This window comes from Mirounga angustirostris, unplaced genomic scaffold (genome assembly GCF_029215605.1).
Source record: "Mirounga angustirostris isolate CCGP_5_RB_7025 unplaced genomic scaffold, mMirAng1.0.hap1 SCAF_7, whole genome shotgun sequence".
In the NCBI taxonomy this organism is placed as follows: domain Eukaryota; kingdom Metazoa; phylum Chordata; class Mammalia; order Carnivora; family Phocidae; genus Mirounga; species Mirounga angustirostris.
The window spans coordinates 153,917,961-153,935,360 of record NW_026991715.1 but is presented as its reverse complement, the minus strand read 5'-3'; the positions used below and the strand labels follow the sequence as shown (position 1 = coordinate 153,935,360).

Genomic DNA, 17,400 nt, shown 5'->3' with positions numbered 1-17,400 from the left:
TTATAGTATTTGTAGTATTTATGTATTAGATTATTAGAGAAAGAGCACAGTGGAGAGGGGCAGAGGGAGAGAGAGTCTTAAGCAGACTCCATGCTCAGCACAGAGCTGGATGCAGGACTTGATCCCATAACCCTGAGATCACAACCGGAGCCAAAACCAAGAGTCGGACGCTTAACCAACTGCACCACGCAGGTGCCGCAAGTGTGTGGTACAGACATTCTTAAGTATGTGGTGTAGATACACTCAGGTGTGGGATATAGGTGCTCTCAGGTGTGTGGTACAGACACTCAGGTATGATACAGATATTCTCAAGTGTGTGGTAGAGACTCAGGTGTGTGGTGCACTCAGGTGTGCTACAGGTACACTCGGGTGTGGTACAGGTACACTCAGGTGTGTGGTATAGATACACTCAGGTGTGGTACAGGTACACTCAGGTGTGTCATAGAGATACACAGGTGTGTGCTACAGGTACACTCAGGTGTGTGCTACAGGTACACTCGGGTGTGTGGTACAGGTACACTCAGGTGTGTGATACAGGTACACTCAGGTGTGTGATACAGGTACACTCGGGTGTGTGCTACAGATACACTAAGGTGTACAGGTACACTCAGGTGTGTGGTACAGGTACACGGGTGTGTGATACAGGTACACTCGGGTGTGGTACAGGTATACACAGGTATGTGCTACAGGTACACTCGGGTGTGTGGTACAGGTACACTCGGGTGTGTGCTACAGATACACTAAGGTGTACAGGTACACTCAGGTGTGTGATACAGGTACACTCGGGTGTGTGGTACAGGTACACTCGGGTGTGTGATACAGGTACACTCAGGTGTGGTACAGGTATACACAGGTATGTGGTACAGGTACACTCGGGTGTGTGATACAGATACACAGGTGTGTGGTACAGGTACACTCGGGTGTGTGCTACAGGTACACTCGGGTGTGTGGTACAGGTATACTCAGGTGTGTGGTATAGATACACTCAGGTGTGGTACAGGTACACTCAGGTGTGTCATACAGATACACAGGTGTGTGCTACAGGTACACTCAGGTGTGGTACAGGTACACTCAGGTGTGTGATACAGGTACACTCAGGTGTGGTCCAGGTACACTCGGGTGTGTGGTACAGGTACACTCGGGTGTCTGGTACAGGTACACGGGTGTGTGATACAGGTACACTCGGGTGTGGTACAGGTACACTCGGGTGTGTGATACAGGTACACTCAGGTGTGGTACAGGTATACACAGGTATGTGGTACAGGTACACTCGGGTGTGTGATACAGATACACAGGTGTGTGGTACAGGTACACTCGGGTGTGTGGTACAGGTATACTCAGGTGTGTGGTATAGATACACTCAGGTGTGGTACAGGTACACTCAGGTGTGTCATACAGATACACAGGTGTGTGCTACAGGTACACTCAGGTGTGGTACAGGTACACTCAGGTGTGTGATACAGGTACACTCAGGTGTGGTACAGGTACACTCAGGTGTGTGGTACAGGTACACTCAGGTGTGCTACAGGTACACTCGGGTGTGTGCTACAGGTACACTCAGGTGTGTGATACAGATACACAGGTATGTGGTACAGGTACACTCGGGTGTGTGATACAGATACACTAAGGTGTACAGGTACACTCAGGTGTGTGATACAGATACACAGGTATGTGGTACAGGTACACTCGGGTGTGTGCTACAGATACACTAAGGTGTACAGGTACACTCAGGTGTGTGATACAGGTACACTCGGGTGTGTGGTACAGGTACACTCGGGTGTGTGATACAGGTACACTCAGGTGTGGTACAGGTATACACAGGTATGTGGTACAGGTACACTCGGGTGTGTGATACAGATACACAGGTGTGTGGTACAGGTACACTCGGGTGTGTGCTACAGGTACACTCGGGTGTGTGGTACAGGTATACTCAGGTGTGTGGTATAGATACACTCAGGTGTGGTACAGGTACACTCAGGTGTGTCATACAGATACACAGGTGTGTGCTACAGGTACACTCAGGTGTGGTACAGGTACACTCAGGTGTGTGATACAGGTACACTCAGGTGTGGTCCAGGTACACTCGGGTGTGTGGTACAGGTACACTCGGGTGTCTGGTACAGGTACACGGGTGTGTGATACAGGTACACTCAGGTGTGGTACAGGTATACACAGGTATGTGGTACAGGTACACTCGGGTGTGTGATACAGATACACAGGTGTGTGGTACAGGTACACTCGGGTGTGTGGTACAGGTATACTCAGGTGTGTGGTATAGATACACTCAGGTGTGGTACAGGTACACTCAGGTGTGTCATACAGATACACAGGTGTGTGCTACAGGTACACTCAGGTGTGGTACAGGTACACTCAGGTGTGTGATACAGGTACACTCAGGTGTGGTACAGGTACACTCAGGTGTGTGGTACAGGTACACTCAGGTGTGCTACAGGTACACTCGGGTGTGTGCTACAGGTACACTCAGGTGTGTGATACAGATACACAGGTATGTGGTACAGGTACACTTGGGTGTGTGGCACCAACTCTCGCAGTGAGAGCCAAGGGTTTGGTCAATGGAGGCGCAGTTTGGGAGATGGTGGTCAGTGGGGTCTTGGGCGGCCAGTCAGGGCTGTGGTGTCTTGCAGGGGTGGGTACATGGCTGTGTCTTGAAGGCCCAGAAGGCAGGTGGGCTTAAGAGGTTGGGGGGTCCACTGGGGAGCCCAGGCTACTTGAAGGGCCAGGAGCAAAACTTCCTGAGTCCCAGCCCTGCCCAGGCTGCCTACGCAGAGTGTGCAAAAACATAAGGACGCATTCCCTTGGACAGGCTGCACCCACATGGATGCTTGCGCAGGGAGCCAAATGCAGCCGCAAGAGTTCTCATTCGGCCACACGGGGGCAGTCACACCATGGAGGGACACCTGCCCTGGGTGCCTCATCCAGAGCATGACCCCAAGGACACAGCAGGATGGAATTAACAGAAGCAAGAGAGAAACCAGAGCAGGTGGGGCTTACAGTCTGAGGGCAGCAACAACGGGAAAGTTGCGAGCAAAGATTGACTTGGGTAGCTTTTCATTTATTACTTTGCTCAAGCTGTGCCCCAGGTCCCCTTAGACACAGATTTTTGGGATGGGGCAGGCAGAGCACCTCAGTAAGGGAGGCTGGGCCAGCTGCCCCAGCAGCCCACAGTACCCATGTGCCCTGTTCCTCATCCTTCACCCCCACTCCCCCATGCCTCATCCCTCATTCCGTGGTCCTCATTCCCTGTCCCCATCCCTGGACCCCTGGTCACCTGCTCTCACGCACTCCCTCTCGCTATTTGAATGGTGTGTTGATGACCCAGCTCTTAATTTGGCTTACAGGAAGATGAAGAACTTGCTCAAGACACCTGGAGTTCTCACCCAGCTTTAGCCCTTGGGTTCTTCATGAAGAAGATAATCCCAGAATAGTCAGGAAGGCCTGACCGTGGTCATAGCTGTGGTCGCCACTAAAGTCAACCTAGTCAGCTAGGAGGGCCACCTGTCTCAGGCCAGATGAGCCTGGTTGAGGAGGGGAGCAGGTGGGGGTCTGGGGGCAGAGAGAGGGCGGTCTCTGCTGGGTGGGCAGAGATGGAGGCTGTTACCCTCACGAGGGGAGGGAAGGGGCTGCATGCGGAGCAGTGTCAGATGCGCTGTCCCTGCTGTGTGGCTGAGCCCCGTCTCCATGGGTCCTCCTTCCATCACCCGAATCCCTCAGGAGGAGGGGCTGCCCTGCTCACCCCTCACCCGCACACCACCCAACAGAGGTGGGTCCAGGAGCAGCCTGCTGTTCATGGCACTTCTCCATAGCATTTAAGAACAGAGTATGTAGGCATGGGTGCCCACTGAGTGTGAGTGTGTATGTGATTATTTGATCAATGTCTGACCCCACGAGACTAGAGGCTAGGAATCTGGCCCATGTCTGCCTCTGGAGCTGGACCGCATATACCTGGTGAATAAATGGTAAAGGTGGGGATTCTTCCCTCTTGTGTGTGTATGTGTTAAAATACATACAGCATAAAATGCACCGTTTCGACCGGTTCTAAGAGTGCAGTTCAGTGGCCTGAAGCACATTCACAGTGCTGTGCAGCCACCACCACCCCCATCTCCAGGACTTTCTCATCCTCCCCGACGGAAACTCTGTCCCCATGAAACACTAACGCCCGGCGCCTGGTGTCCACCGTCCTACTTCACCTCTGTGGATTGGCTCCTCTAGGGACCTCATATCAGTGGGGGCACAGTATTCGTCTTCCTATGATTGTCTTCAAGGGTCATCTGTGTTGTAGCAAGTGTCGGGAGTTCCTTCCTTTCTAGGCTGAGTAATGACTCCACTGTGTGGATACACCACATTTTGCTCACCCGTGGACACTGGTTTGTTTCCCCCTTTTGGGGTTGAATAATGCTGCTGTGGACATGGATGCACGACTGTCTCTTCAAGTCAGTGCTTGAAGTTCTCCGTCAGAGGTCTGCTTGCCTACCAGACTGGTGGCTTACACGGTGGTTCTGCTCAGTTTACGGCAGCTGCAGCAGTTTACATTCCTACCAACAGTGCTAATTTCTCCACATCCTTGCAGTGGCCATTACTGTTGGGGAATAGTCATCCTCATGGATGTGAGGTGGGATCTCGTTGTGGTTTTGGCTTGCATTTCCCTGACGACGAGTGATGTGGGGCACCTTTTCGTGTGCTATTGGCCATTCATATGTCGTCTTTGGAGAAATGTCAATGTCATGAGGCTTTCCCCTTGTGTTTTCTTCTCAGCGTGTTTTGTCTCATTTCAGGTCTTGGATCTATTTTGAATTTTGTGTATGGTAAGGGTTCAACGTTATTGTCTTTCATGAGCATATCCATTTTTCCCACCGCCATTTGCTGGGAAGACTGTCCTTTCCCCACTGAATGGTCTTGGCACCCTTGTCAAACATCATTAGCCATATACATGAGGGTTAATTTCTGGGCTCTCTGTTCCATTTGTCTGTAGTTCTCTGTTTTATGGGTAAGAAAATGAAGACCGATAGAGGGCAAAAGGTCACATGATAAGTGGTGGTTAGGCTTCAGTTCGGATGGAGGGCACCCTGGACCTCACCCTGTTCATGCAGGGACGTGGGGGAGCACAGAGGGCACATCGGACCTGTCTGGCCTTCCCACCAGATGACACTCCAGGCCAGCCAGACTGGGCCTCACGTTAAGAAAGGATCAAACTAGCTGCTCACAATTCAGAGGGTTTTCAGATAGCAAGGTTCCTCTTGAAATTGCCTTCAAACAATACAAAGAACCAGAGAGGGAAACAAAGCTTCAGGGTCTTGTGGCACAGGAGATATCTGGCCCCAAGTTCCAGGGAGAAGCTGCCAGTTCCTGCAGAGAGCAGGGTGGTGCAGGAGGGCATGGGCAGGGGGACAAGGGAAGGCTTCCTGTAGGGCAGGCCCCTCCACTGCCGGGCAGGAAGTCAGAGAAACCCACCACCCGAGAGCAGGTCCGTTCAGGGCAGTGCCTCAGTCTTGGATGAGGTGCAGCCAAGTTCACCTGACGTTTGTAAAATAGCAAATCAGGAACCAGAGGAAACATCTCAGAACCCAGATGATTTACAGCCCGTGTCTCAGAGATGACCAAGGATACTGCATATGTTTAAAAAAGACCCAATTCTCTAAGAATACAGAATGAGAAATAATTCTGGGAAATTAAACATAGAATATCTGGAAGGGGAAAAGCTAAAGAACAGAGAAAACTCTAGGGAAGAAAATTTCAAAAGGGGGGGGCATTTTCCAGAACTAAAGGAGGCAGGGCTAGTGTGAGAGGACACTGCAGATGGACAAGGCTATGCTGAGGAGAAGTGCCCAGGGAGAAGGAGACCCTCCCCCTGCCCGAGGAGACAGGTGCTCCTGAGACTCAGGGAGGGGCTAGCCGTGCAGCAGGAGACACACCCCAGACGTGTGGGGGGCAGGTTGTGTCCACCTCGGCTGTAGAGGCATACGAAGATTTCAGGACATTTTCCTCCCGCATTCCTCTAACTAGGAAGCACCTGGAGGATACATGCCAGGAAATGAGGAAGAAAACCAAGAGGAAGGGCCGGGATTCGGGACACAGAACTAGCAGGAGGATGGGTCCAGGGAAGCTGGGATGAACGGGCAGTGGCAGGTCTGGCCGTGTGGGGTGCGACCTCACTTGTGGAACCCTGCGGAAGGCTCATTTTCAGAGCTGCTAAAGGATGTGGAGGACAGCAGTAGTTTCAAAGAAAACCAAGCAAATGAGTCAGGTTTAGCTGGGGCTGGCTGGGCTGGGGGTGGGGGTGGGGAGAGACTGTAGAAGAAAGGAAATAAATTACAGTAAATATGTCAGGAAATAAACTGTGGTAAATTAGCTCTCTTCTCCACCCCCCGCCTTTCTGCCCCCATCGTGGATCAGCTATGGGGCTGTAGCCGGGTACCAGGCCGATGAAAGTTCCTGGTCGCTGGCGGAGCCTGGATGGTCTTCACAAGCATGGGCTGCTTGGGAGGTGGGTGACTTGGGCCATCAAGGGCAGTTTCAGGGAAGGAGGGGAAGCTGGACCCTGGTTTTCTTCTGCCCCAGTGAGGGGGGCCCTGGGTGCGGAGGTTCTGTCTTCCCATGAGGGGAAGTGCAAGCTCTTACTGAAGAGCTCCAGACCTGGGGTGGGGGGACCCAACAGGTGTCCCGCCCACATTCCCGGGTCCCAGGGTCCCCCCACCTTACCTCTGCAAAATGTGTCCCCCTCCCTGGAAATCATACACGTGCTTACTTATTTTATTTAACAACCAAAAGAATTATCAAAAAAAGTACAAAAATGCTACATGCTTTTTGCAAATATGTGCAGGAATTGCAGAAATTTTAAACATTAATTGAAGGGGCGCCTGGGTGGCTCAGTCTGTTAAGTGTCTGCCTTCGGCTCAGGTCATGACCTCAGGGTCCTGGGATCGAGCCCCCCATGGGGCTCCCTCCTCAGCGGGGAGTCTGCTTGTCCCTCCCGCTTTGTCCCTCTCTCCCACCCCCACCCCTGCTCATGCTCGCTCGCTCTCTCAAATAAGTAAATAAAATCTTTAAAAAATTTTTTTAAAGTACAAAGAAATTAAAGTTCACCTATAACCTCAGTTATTCACCCAAACCTTTTCTGTGCATAAAGTACATTACAAAAGTTGATCAAGATGCAACTACTGATTTTAGCTACCTAAAACATACAATACATTGCAATATAGCTCCAAGTTGCTCCAAGTAAAAAATACCGTATACCATGTATTAGGTGTATATTGTTCATACTTGAGAGGTACATTATAGTTTTGTTATGAAAGTATGTATTTTGCCCTACCAAATGGTAGGTGTTTTGTATACATACAGTGGAGAAATTTTAAGTGTGCTAAGGCACATGGAAGACCGATTTATTTGCACAAGGTACTGGGATTTTTTTAAACAGCTATCTAATCTCAAGGTGAAGATCTAAATGTGAACAGTTTACTAATGCACTACTGAAGTTTAAATCTGTGGCACAATCATTGTAAACATGGGGTTTGTCTGTGTTTCTCTAAGTTGATTTCTGCTTTCTAATCTGTAATTACTGGAAAGCTCCCATTCCCATTTTACCAAACTTAATTTCTGGTTTTTGGTTTATCCATTCAAATTTACAATACCTCTAATTTTAATGCCAACAAAATTGGTTGTAATCAAATTTTAAAATAATAATATAATTTGGCCCCCCATTTAAAAAAATAATATGAAACCATTTACTCAGTCAACATTTTTGAGCGCCTGCTCTGCGGTAGGCACGGTGTTCTTCCTGGATAGAGGGGAACAGACCTGGGGAGTCTACAGGTTACCCTGCCGTAATTTCAGGTGCAACGTGCACCAGGAAAGACAGAGCAGGCAGAGGAGATGGACAGCAGTGGCCTTGGTTTGGAGTGGGTCTCCTCACTGAGGACACCAGAACAGGTTGCTCCCCTGTGAGTATCCGGAGAAGAGCATTTCCCTTAGGGGACGGCGAGTGCAAAGGTCCTGAGGCACACATGCTTGCTCCTTCAGAGCACATCGGTGAGTCCAGGAAGGGAAAGATATTGGGAGCTTCTGGGGAGACAGGATTTTGTTCAGAGCCTGGTGGGGGCCTGGAGCAATACCCTTGGCTGTGATTGTGGGGGCGGGCGTGGGAGCCCCTACAGGACTAGCCGTGGGGATGCACGGTGGGGCTTGGATGAGGGGCTGATCCTGGAAACCACCCAGGGCCTGGACGTGGGGTGGGGGTCGGGCGACCCCATGGCGGCCCGGGTGAGGGCTGCGGCGCTGGAGCAGGCCGGGGTCGCTCGGGGCCCCTCAGACGTTGGGCAGAGACCTCAGGTTGTGAGGCCAAGCTCTCCGGGTGTAGGGGTGGTTCCAAGTCAGGACGCCTGGTGGAGTAGGGGAGGGGCGCAAAGACCCTCAGCGTGGAAGAGGAGAAAGGAGCGGCCTCCAGAGGTCCAGGGAGGAGAGCGCGAGAGAAGACCGCGCCTCAGGCGCGCGGGTCGGCGGAGCAGGGCGTCTTCGGTCGCGCGCACGGGTCTGGTGGACCCTGAGAGGTCCAGGACCGGGGCCGTTCCTGGGAAGCTCAGGGTCAAGGTGTTATATTCGTATTTCAAGAGTCTGTAAAACCTTTTGCTCCTTTTGAATCCCGCAGCAACCCCACTGGAGCAGGCGGGGCGGGAGACGCTATCCTCACATCACCTACTGGATCGGACCGAGGGACCCCGGGGCGAGGGGAGCCTGGGCCCGCTTCCCTGCACCGCGCGGGCAGGTGCGCGGGGCGCGTGCCTGGGCGCGAGGGATAGAGGGCCTGGGGCTCCTGCGCGGAGCACAGGGGCCTCGAGGGCCATACGGCACCCGAGCGGACACCCTCTTGGAGAGACCTCGGGGACGCGACGGGCGCACCGCGCGACCCCGCCGTGGCGCACGCGGACCCGGGAGGGCGGTGCGGCGCGGGCCGGGGCGGGGATGCGCGCGCGCGCCCCCTGCCGCCTCGCGCGTCCGGTCGGCCCCGGGGCGGGGCGGGCTCGCGTGCCGGGGTGGGGCCGTCGTTCCGCGGCCACGGCCGCCGCGGGCCCCCGAGATGCGAGCGCCGGCAGCCGCGCCGCCACAGCTGCCTGCCCCGGCGGGCTCCTCCCGCGGGTGCGCCTGAGCCTCCGCGCCCCGCCGCCCCGGGTAAGTGCCCCGGGCGCGCTCCGCCCCCCCGCTCCGCCATCGGGACCCTCGTGCGGAGCCCTCCTCCCACCCACCGCGACGCAAGGCCCTGGGGTCCGGCGGGTGGTTTCTCACCTAGAAGCAAAAGCAGGGTCTTTGAGGGAAGCCGGTCCACTCGCACTGCTCATGGCCCCTCGGCTTCTCCCTTCTCCCCAAGCTGCTGCCTGCGACCCACCGCCTTGGGGCAGTTGGGCTAATTTTGTTCTAGGTCCCGTTTCTTTCAGAGGCTCTTGGGCGGATGCCGGCGAGGGCTTTGCCCTGGCCCCCGAGCCTTCCCAGGGCAGCCGGTGGAGGAGTGCGGAGCTGGGGCCCCGGAGCTTGGGCGGCACAGCCTGGCGCCCTCCTTCCGGGCAGGGAGCCCCAGGCTTGGTTCTCACACTTGGGAAGGGCGGAAGGGCCCGTGTTCCAGGAATTCGCTCGATTTCAGTTAGCGGCACCAAGACAGTTTTGTGTGTGTTTGTTTCCCCCACAGAAGTCTTAATTTGAATGGCCCCAAATCCCAGATCGTGGCTACTCTGTGAGTGGCACAGACCCTCAGTGACTTGCCGACCCCGGTGTTCCCACGGTGACTCCCACTAGGGAAGGGGCAGCTCACGGGGGCAGGCGACTGGTCAGCGTCAGAGTCAACTCTTTCGTGGGCCCTTCCGTCTGTCTCTTTCCAGGGGTTGGTGCTGGGCGCATCTTCCCTCTTCGGAAGTGTCCAACGGGCCCTCAGCTTTGGCTGCCCCAGGCATCATCATAGCGTTGGGGGTGGGTGGCCCCTAGACTTACACATGGCCTCTGTTTGACCAGCCACAGCTGGTCCTTGAGGGGCTCAGGGCTTGAGTGTGTGCCTGGGACATCTGTCCCCAAGCTCTGGGTCCTTGAAAGTTGTGGACCTGGATTTCTGGCCTGGTCAGCAGCTGACTCAGCATGGACGCTCTCCAGGGGGTCTCTGGTAGAGGCGGGCCCTTAAGCCTGGACAACCTCCACCCAGGGTCCGCCATTAGGGATAATGCCTGGCTTCTGCAGGCTCCTGGGACGGGGTCCCACCACGGTGGCGGTCCTAGCACCAGCCATTAGGAGGAGACCCCGTGGTGACGTGCAGACTGTACCCCCTCATGGTGAGTGGCTGGCATGCAGTGCAGCCCTGACGTGGGAAGCTGCGTCATCTCCTGCAGCCCTCCAGCAGCCCGTGGCTGCCACTCACCTCGTTTACGCATAAGGACTTTGAGGTGGTAACTGCTGGAGTTTGGACTCAGAGTCCTGGTATGCTCCCACAGCAGCGCGTGCCCGTGGCAAGATGCTCTAAGCCCAGCGTGGAGCTGCGTGATCCTGGGATCTTGATCCTGAGATCAAGACCTGAGCTGAGATCAAGAGCCAGACGCTTAACCAGCTGAACCACCCAGGAGCCCCTAGAGAAAGATTCTTATATAAAAGCTCAGGTTTCTCTGAGAAACCCAGTCAACTTAGTGCTTAGCAGGGATGGGAGGCCCCCAAACCACCCTGTTGGGCCCAGCTCACACCTGCATGTTCCCCTCTGGTGCCCAGGCCCCTGTCTGCCTCCCACCCCAGCACAGTCCATGGTTGCAGGAGAGACCCTGGCCCAGGCCAGCCACAGGCCACAGGAGCCCAGTGGCGAGGGTCTCCTGCCCCCACTTCCCAACAAGGTGTCTGCCACCTGCATCTGAGGCAGAGACCTGTGTCCTGCCTCTGAGGGGCATTTCTTCAAGGAGTTCGGTCTAATCCAGTGGAGGCTTCATTTTTTGAGGAGAATGAACAGGTATTTAGTAAAATGGAGTAATCTGAATGCCATAATATCCACCTATATATCCTATATATATATAGGATTCCCAGGGCAGAAACCTCAGCACAGATGGACCCCCAAACTGTGGTTTTTCAACGAGGTCTGTGGTGGTGTGTTGGGGGTTGATGGGCAGCTCCTTTGATCTCTTCCACACACACCTCTGTGGGGGGGTACCTGGAGAGGATTCATCTGCCCTTGGTGCTTTTTTTACCATAACCTGTGTTTTTAGGGTTGTTCTGGGCACTGAGATGGAGACACCAAGGGAGAACATGGCTTTGTGGGCAGGCAGACAGTGTGCGAGGCATGCCTTGGAGCCTAGGTCCTGTCCCCGCTCCTGCTTGGAGGAACAGAGCTTTGGGTGAAGGATAGTGAGGGGGTCAGCGCCACCCTGCACAGGAGTGTCCCTGGCCCCCTCCTCATCTTCTCTGTCACCTCCCCCAACCCCACACCATCCCTGCTCCAGGCTCAGGGCTCATTCGGGGAATGGTGGTGCTGGGGACGGGATCTCCTTCACCTTTGACCTCACGGGTGACTGTAGGTTGCTGGGTGCAGGGAAACTTCCCTGGCCAGGCTGGGGCCAGGCCTGGGATGGCTTTGCACGCTGGCCTCCAGCCACTGAGGGTCCAACCTGGCTTCCCAGAGAAGAGCAGGTGTGGTGGCCACACCCCAGGACGAGGCTGAGAAGGCAGCAGCATCCATCCATCGATTCCTGCTCCCCCCAGGTCGCATCCCTGCACATGCTCCTGAACTCTCCTGTTCTTGACTCCTGGGTGTGTGCCCAGGAGAACTGAAAACATACATTCAGACAGAATTTGGCACACAAACACTCATAGCATCATTATTCACACCATCCCCGTCAGCTCAGAAACCCGCCTCTACCCCCCAGGCCCCTGCAGCTACCGCCCGCTGTCTGCTCCCTCTGTGCAGAATGCCCTCAGACATTTTCATTCTGCTCCATCCACTTCTCCCCTGCTATTCTCCCTTTCTCACCACTCCAGAATCCTCACCTGTATTTATATATGCATTTGTGTTCTGTGCTTTTCATTGAGATAAAATTCACATAAGCTAAAATTAACCACTTAAAAATGTACCATTCGGTACATTTATTTAGTATATCACCAATGTTGGGCACCTACCACCTCTGCTTACTTCCAAAACATTTTCTTCACCCCAGACAGAAGCTCTCTGCCCATGAAACAGCCATTCCCCATTCCTTCCTCCCCGGCCCTGGCAACCACTGATCTACTTTCTGTCTATGCACTTGCCTCTTCTGGTCATTTCATAGGTATGGAACCAACAGGGGAGCTCTGGTGTCTGCCTTCTTGCATGTGGCATGTCTTCGAGGCTCCTTCCTGTGGCAGTGTGCATCAGAGCCCGTTCCTTCTCACGGCTGAGAAATACTCCGCTGTGGGCACAGACCACACTTTGTTTACCTGTTCACCAGTTGACGGGCTTTGGGGTTGTCTACCCTTTTTGGCTGTTGTGAATAATGATGCTATGCATGTTTGTGTGCCAGATTCTGTTTGAATGTATGTTTTCAGTTCTCCTGGGCATACATGACCCAGAAGTGGAATTGCAGGGGTGCCTCTGTGTCTAACTCTTTGAGGATCTGCCACACTGTCCCAGGTCCCAGGTCCCAGGTCCCAGCGCCAAAGGTCCCAGCTTTACATCCTCACCAACACTTGTCGTTTTCCTTTGTTTTGTTGATGGCCATCCTGGTGGGTGTGAATGCTCTCTCATTGTGGGTTTGATTACATTTCCCTAGTGATTACTGACGTGAAGCATTTCCATGTGTCTGTTGACTGTTTATTTTCTTTGGAGAAATGTCTGCTCAAGTCCTTTGCCCATTTTTAATTGGGCTGTTTGTCTTTTTGTTGTTGTTGAGTTGTAAGAATTCTTTACATGTCCTGAATAGTAGACTTATCAGATGCATAATTTGCAAATGTTTTCTCCTATTCTGTGACTGGATGGTGTCCTCTGAAGCACAGGTTCTTAAATTTGATGAAGTCTGATTTTTTTTTTTTAATTTTCTTATTTGTGCCTTTGGTGACATATCTAAGAATCTGTTGCCAAATTTAAGGCCATGAAGATATAGCCCCATGTTTTCCTTGAGGGTTTTATAATTTTACCTCTTACACTTAGGTCTTTAACTAATTTTGGTTAATTTTTTCATACGGTGTGAAGCAGGGAACAATCTCATTCTCTTGCATGTGGACATCCGTTTGTCCGTTTGATGAGGACATTCTTCTTTCCCCATTGAATGGCCTTGGCATCATAGTGTGTCTATTCTTATGCCACAATTTGCCTCTTTTTAATGCTTTTTTTAAAAAAACTTGTTATGGAAGATTTCAAATCTTTAACAAAAGTGAAAAGAATTTTATAATGAGCCCAACTTATTCATCAACCAGCATAGATGGGCAGCTATCAATATGAAATGATCCAGTTTCATTTAGACTCCACTCTGCTCCCCAGATTACGTAGGAGCAAATCCCTGATGTGTCATTTTTTAGTTCATAACTCTGAAATATGTGGACTTAAAAAACAGCTTTTTCTATTTTTAGCTTAATTTTTGGTTTGAGTTGAGAGACTTTTATAAGGAAGAATTAACTACCACAGTGGATTGACCATAAAGGTGAAAAGAAGACTCTGAAGGGTACTCCGGGGCTGGCGGAACATGTCAGAAGAGTGCAATTAGAAATGGGGATTCCCTCCCCAAAGCTGGGGTTCAGGCCTCTTTGGAGAGGGTATGGTTCAGCCCCCTGGTTGGTGGAGAAGGTCACTGAGTTTCTCGGCCTCTGGTGGTGGTGAGCAGGAACAAATTAAACTCTGAAGCCCTGGGATCAGAAGCTTCTTACTCCTGCCAAGTCCCTCCTGGGCCCTCTGCCGGCAGGCACCACACTGTGGGCTGTAAAGAAGAGAGGCTTGCGTTCATGCAGAGCTCCCAAGGAGGGGTGGATTTGGAGCCTAGAGGCAATAAATGGGTACTTGGCACAACTTTTGAGTACCATTACACCACTTCGTGAACGTGCAGGAACCTTCCACCTTACATCCATCCCCCTGTCCTGGCCGAGGTGCTACACTTGCCATACCCCTGACCTCTACATATGTTACAAACCCCACGATACATGGTTATCATTGTTGTTTAAACAACTATCTTCTAAAGACATTCAAACTGTAAGAGCAGACCTTGGATGTATACCCAGCAGTTCTGTTTCCTGTGCCTCCTATTCCATTTTGTGGATCCATGTTACCATCTGGTATCATTTTCCTTTGGCCTGAAGACACCCTTTCGCATTTCTTACAGTGTGGGTCAGCTGGTGAGCAATTCTTTCAGCTTTTGTGTGTCTGAGAAAACCTCCAGCCTTCAGTTTTGAAAGCCGTGTGCATGGGGTGTGTCGTCTCTCACTTTGCCGATGAGGTGTCTGCTCTCACGCTTGCCCTTGCTTCTCTGCACCAGTGGCTGTCGGGGGCATTTAGGATCGTTCTGTAGATCCCTGCTTATGAGCAATCCGAGTACGTGTGGCCTTGCTGTAATTTAAACTTGCCATTTATTGATCTTCTTAAATCTGTAAGTTTACAGTTTTCGTTATGTTTGGACAAATCGCTACTATTTATTAATTTTTTTCTCTCACCTCCTATTCTTTGGAGCCTGAGTTATACACATAGTAAACCTCTTGAAATACTGAAGTATTTCATTTTTATTTTGGTGCTATTGTAAATGGTTCTGCTTTTAAAAAATCTGTGTTCTGATTGTTCATGGCTCGTCTACAGAAACACTGGACTTTTGTATATTGTCCTTTTACCCTTTGACCTTGCTGAACTCAATTATTATAAGAGATTTGTCTTAGTAAACTTTCCTGGATTTTCTCTACGTACAATCATGTTGTCTGTGAGCAGAGCTCTGTCTCTTCCTTCCCCAACATTATGGCATTGCTTTTCTTCATCTTATTGCCCTGACGTGTGGTGCTGAGTGGGAAGGGGGATGCAGGGTCTGTGATCCAGGGAGGAGCTCGGTCTTCATTGTTAGGTGTGACGCTCGTGTAGGCATTTCTGTAGATGCCCTTTATCAGGGTAATTAAGCTCCCTTCAAATACTTTTTTTGTCAGATACTTTTTTGCATGTAGGGGATGGTCACTGTATTTTTTTCGTTAGTTTATTAAGGTAGTGAATTGCAATGACCAATTTTTGGATGTTGAAGCAGCCTTGAATTGATAAACCTCACTGGCGGTGATGTTTTGCCCTATTTGTATTGCTGGATCCTACTTGTAAATGTCTGATTGAGGATGTTTGTGTCTATGTTCATGGGGGATATCAGTCTGTAGTTTTCTTGAAATGTCTGGTTTTTGTATCAGGGTGATGCTGAACTTATAAATGAGTTGTCAATTTTCAATTTTATTTTCAGTTTTCTGCCAGAGGTTTCAGAGATTTGGTATTATTATTATTTTTTTAAATTGGTAGAATTTACCAGTGAAACCATCTGGGCCTAGGTGTTTTTTTGTTTTGTTTTGTTTTTTATTGTTGAAAAACAAATAGGACCAAACAGTTGTTTTCCTGAGTGAATTTGGTAGTTCGTGTCTTTCAAGGAATTTGTCCATTTCATCTAAACTATTGGATTTGTGGGGATAGTATTTGTCTCCGTCTGCTTGGGCTACCACAACAAAAGCCCATACTGGGGGCTTAAACAACAGACATTTATTTCTCATAGTTTTGGAGGCTGGAAGTCCAAGATCCAGGTGCCTGCTTGTTGGTTTTGCAAGTTCCTCAGGAGCTTCCCAGGTGTGATCTGAAACTGGCCCCTGTTTGTGGAGGGCAGGGAGAGACCAAGAAAGAGGCGGCCACTCCAGGTTGGTAGGTGACAGTTTGAATAAGCCAAGAGAAATTACATACAAAGGCTTGTCTTAGGTGGCGGAAAGATGAGTGGATCCAGTACCCACTGGCCATCTCTTAAAAGTCTATGAAGAGGCCTCAATGAGGCTCAGTCATGTATATCGCGCATATCCCAAGGCTATGTCCTTGGAGCAGCCGCTGGGAGCAGGAAAGATGAGTGGAGCCCACAACCAAGGAGAGTGGGGAGGGGGGCGGTGAAGAGCTTCCTAGTACCTGGGTCCCCCTCACAGGTCAACTGGTGGTCATGTCTTCTCGATGACCTTCCCCAACACTACTGATTTGGTTTCCAGTGAGAGCTCTCTTCTTGGTTTGCAATGCCTCTGTACACATGGTGAAGAGAGAGCCCTGGTGTCTCTTCCTCTTCTTATAAGGGCAACTGTTCTAATAGATCAGGGCTCTGCTTTTCTGACCTCATTTAACCTTAATCACTTCCTTCAAGGCCCCACCTCCAATGGAAGATTAGGGCTTCAATATATGGATTTTGAGTGGGGAAAAACAGGTGAGTTCATAGTTGTATACTCTTATTTTCTTTCTAATATCTGTGGGATCTGTAGTGATGACCCCTCTTTCATTCCTGATATTAGTCATTTGTGTCTTCTCTATTTCTTGATCAGTCTGACTAGAGGTTTATCAATTTTGTTGATCTTCTCATAGAACCAACTTTTGGTTCATTGATTTTTCTCTGTTTTTCTAAGTTTCATTGATTTTTCTTCTTTATTATTTCCACCTTTCTGCTTGATTTGGATTTATTTTCTCTTTTTCTAGTTATTTAAAGTGGAAGCTTAGATTATTTGAGATCTTTTATTTTTTTCTAATCTAAATGCTTAATAATACCAGTTTCCATCACAGTATTGGTCAGCTATGTCCCACAAAATCTGATATGTTGTGTTTTCATTTTCATTCAGTTCAAAGTACTTTAAATTTCTTTGAGACTTTCTCTTCTACCTGTTGTTATTTAGAAGTGGGTTGCTTTCCAAATATCTGGACATTTTCCATATATCTTTCTAGTTTAATCCCGTCATTGTCACAAAACATACTTTGTATGATTTCTATTCTTTTAAATTTGTTGATGATTGTTCTAAAGTCCCAGAATTTGGTCTATCTTGATGAATGTTCCATGTGCCAAGGATGCGTATTCTGCTGTTGTTGAGTGGAGTGTTCTATAAATGTCAATCAGTTCAAGTCTGTTATTGTTTGGATATTCTAAATCCTTCCTGATTTTTGGTTTACTTGTTCTATTGATTACCAAGAAAGGAATGTTGTTGTCCCTGGTTATATTCGTTTTTCTTAAGTCTACTTTGTCTGATACCCACATAACTAGCCCAGCTTCTTTTGATTACTATTTGCATGGCGTATATTTTCGTGTCCACTTGCTTTACTTACTTATGTCTTTATATTCAAAGTGTGTTTCTTATATTTAAAGCACGTTCGTGACATATTTCACTTAACACACACACCTCTTCTTGAGACTAGGTAAGGGCTCCTAAGCTCTGCTCCAAGTCTGTTAG

At 50.4% G+C, this 17,400-nt stretch overlaps 1 protein-coding gene across 9 annotated transcripts in view; it reads left to right on the top strand.

The window, feature by feature from the left end:
- Positions 1-9,022: 9,022 nt before the first annotated feature.
- Positions 9,023-17,400, top strand: part of AHRR (aryl hydrocarbon receptor repressor) — an 80,729-nt gene continuing 72,351 nt past the window's right edge. For 8 of the 9 annotated variants that reach the window (XM_054505052.2, XM_064596918.1, XM_064596917.1 and 5 more), the window contains exon 1: positions 9,023-9,180. The gene's annotated coding sequence lies outside the window, so the exon portion shown is untranslated. The remainder of the gene's footprint in view (positions 9,181-17,400) is intronic. The other variant, XM_064596924.1, reaches the window with a different exon arrangement.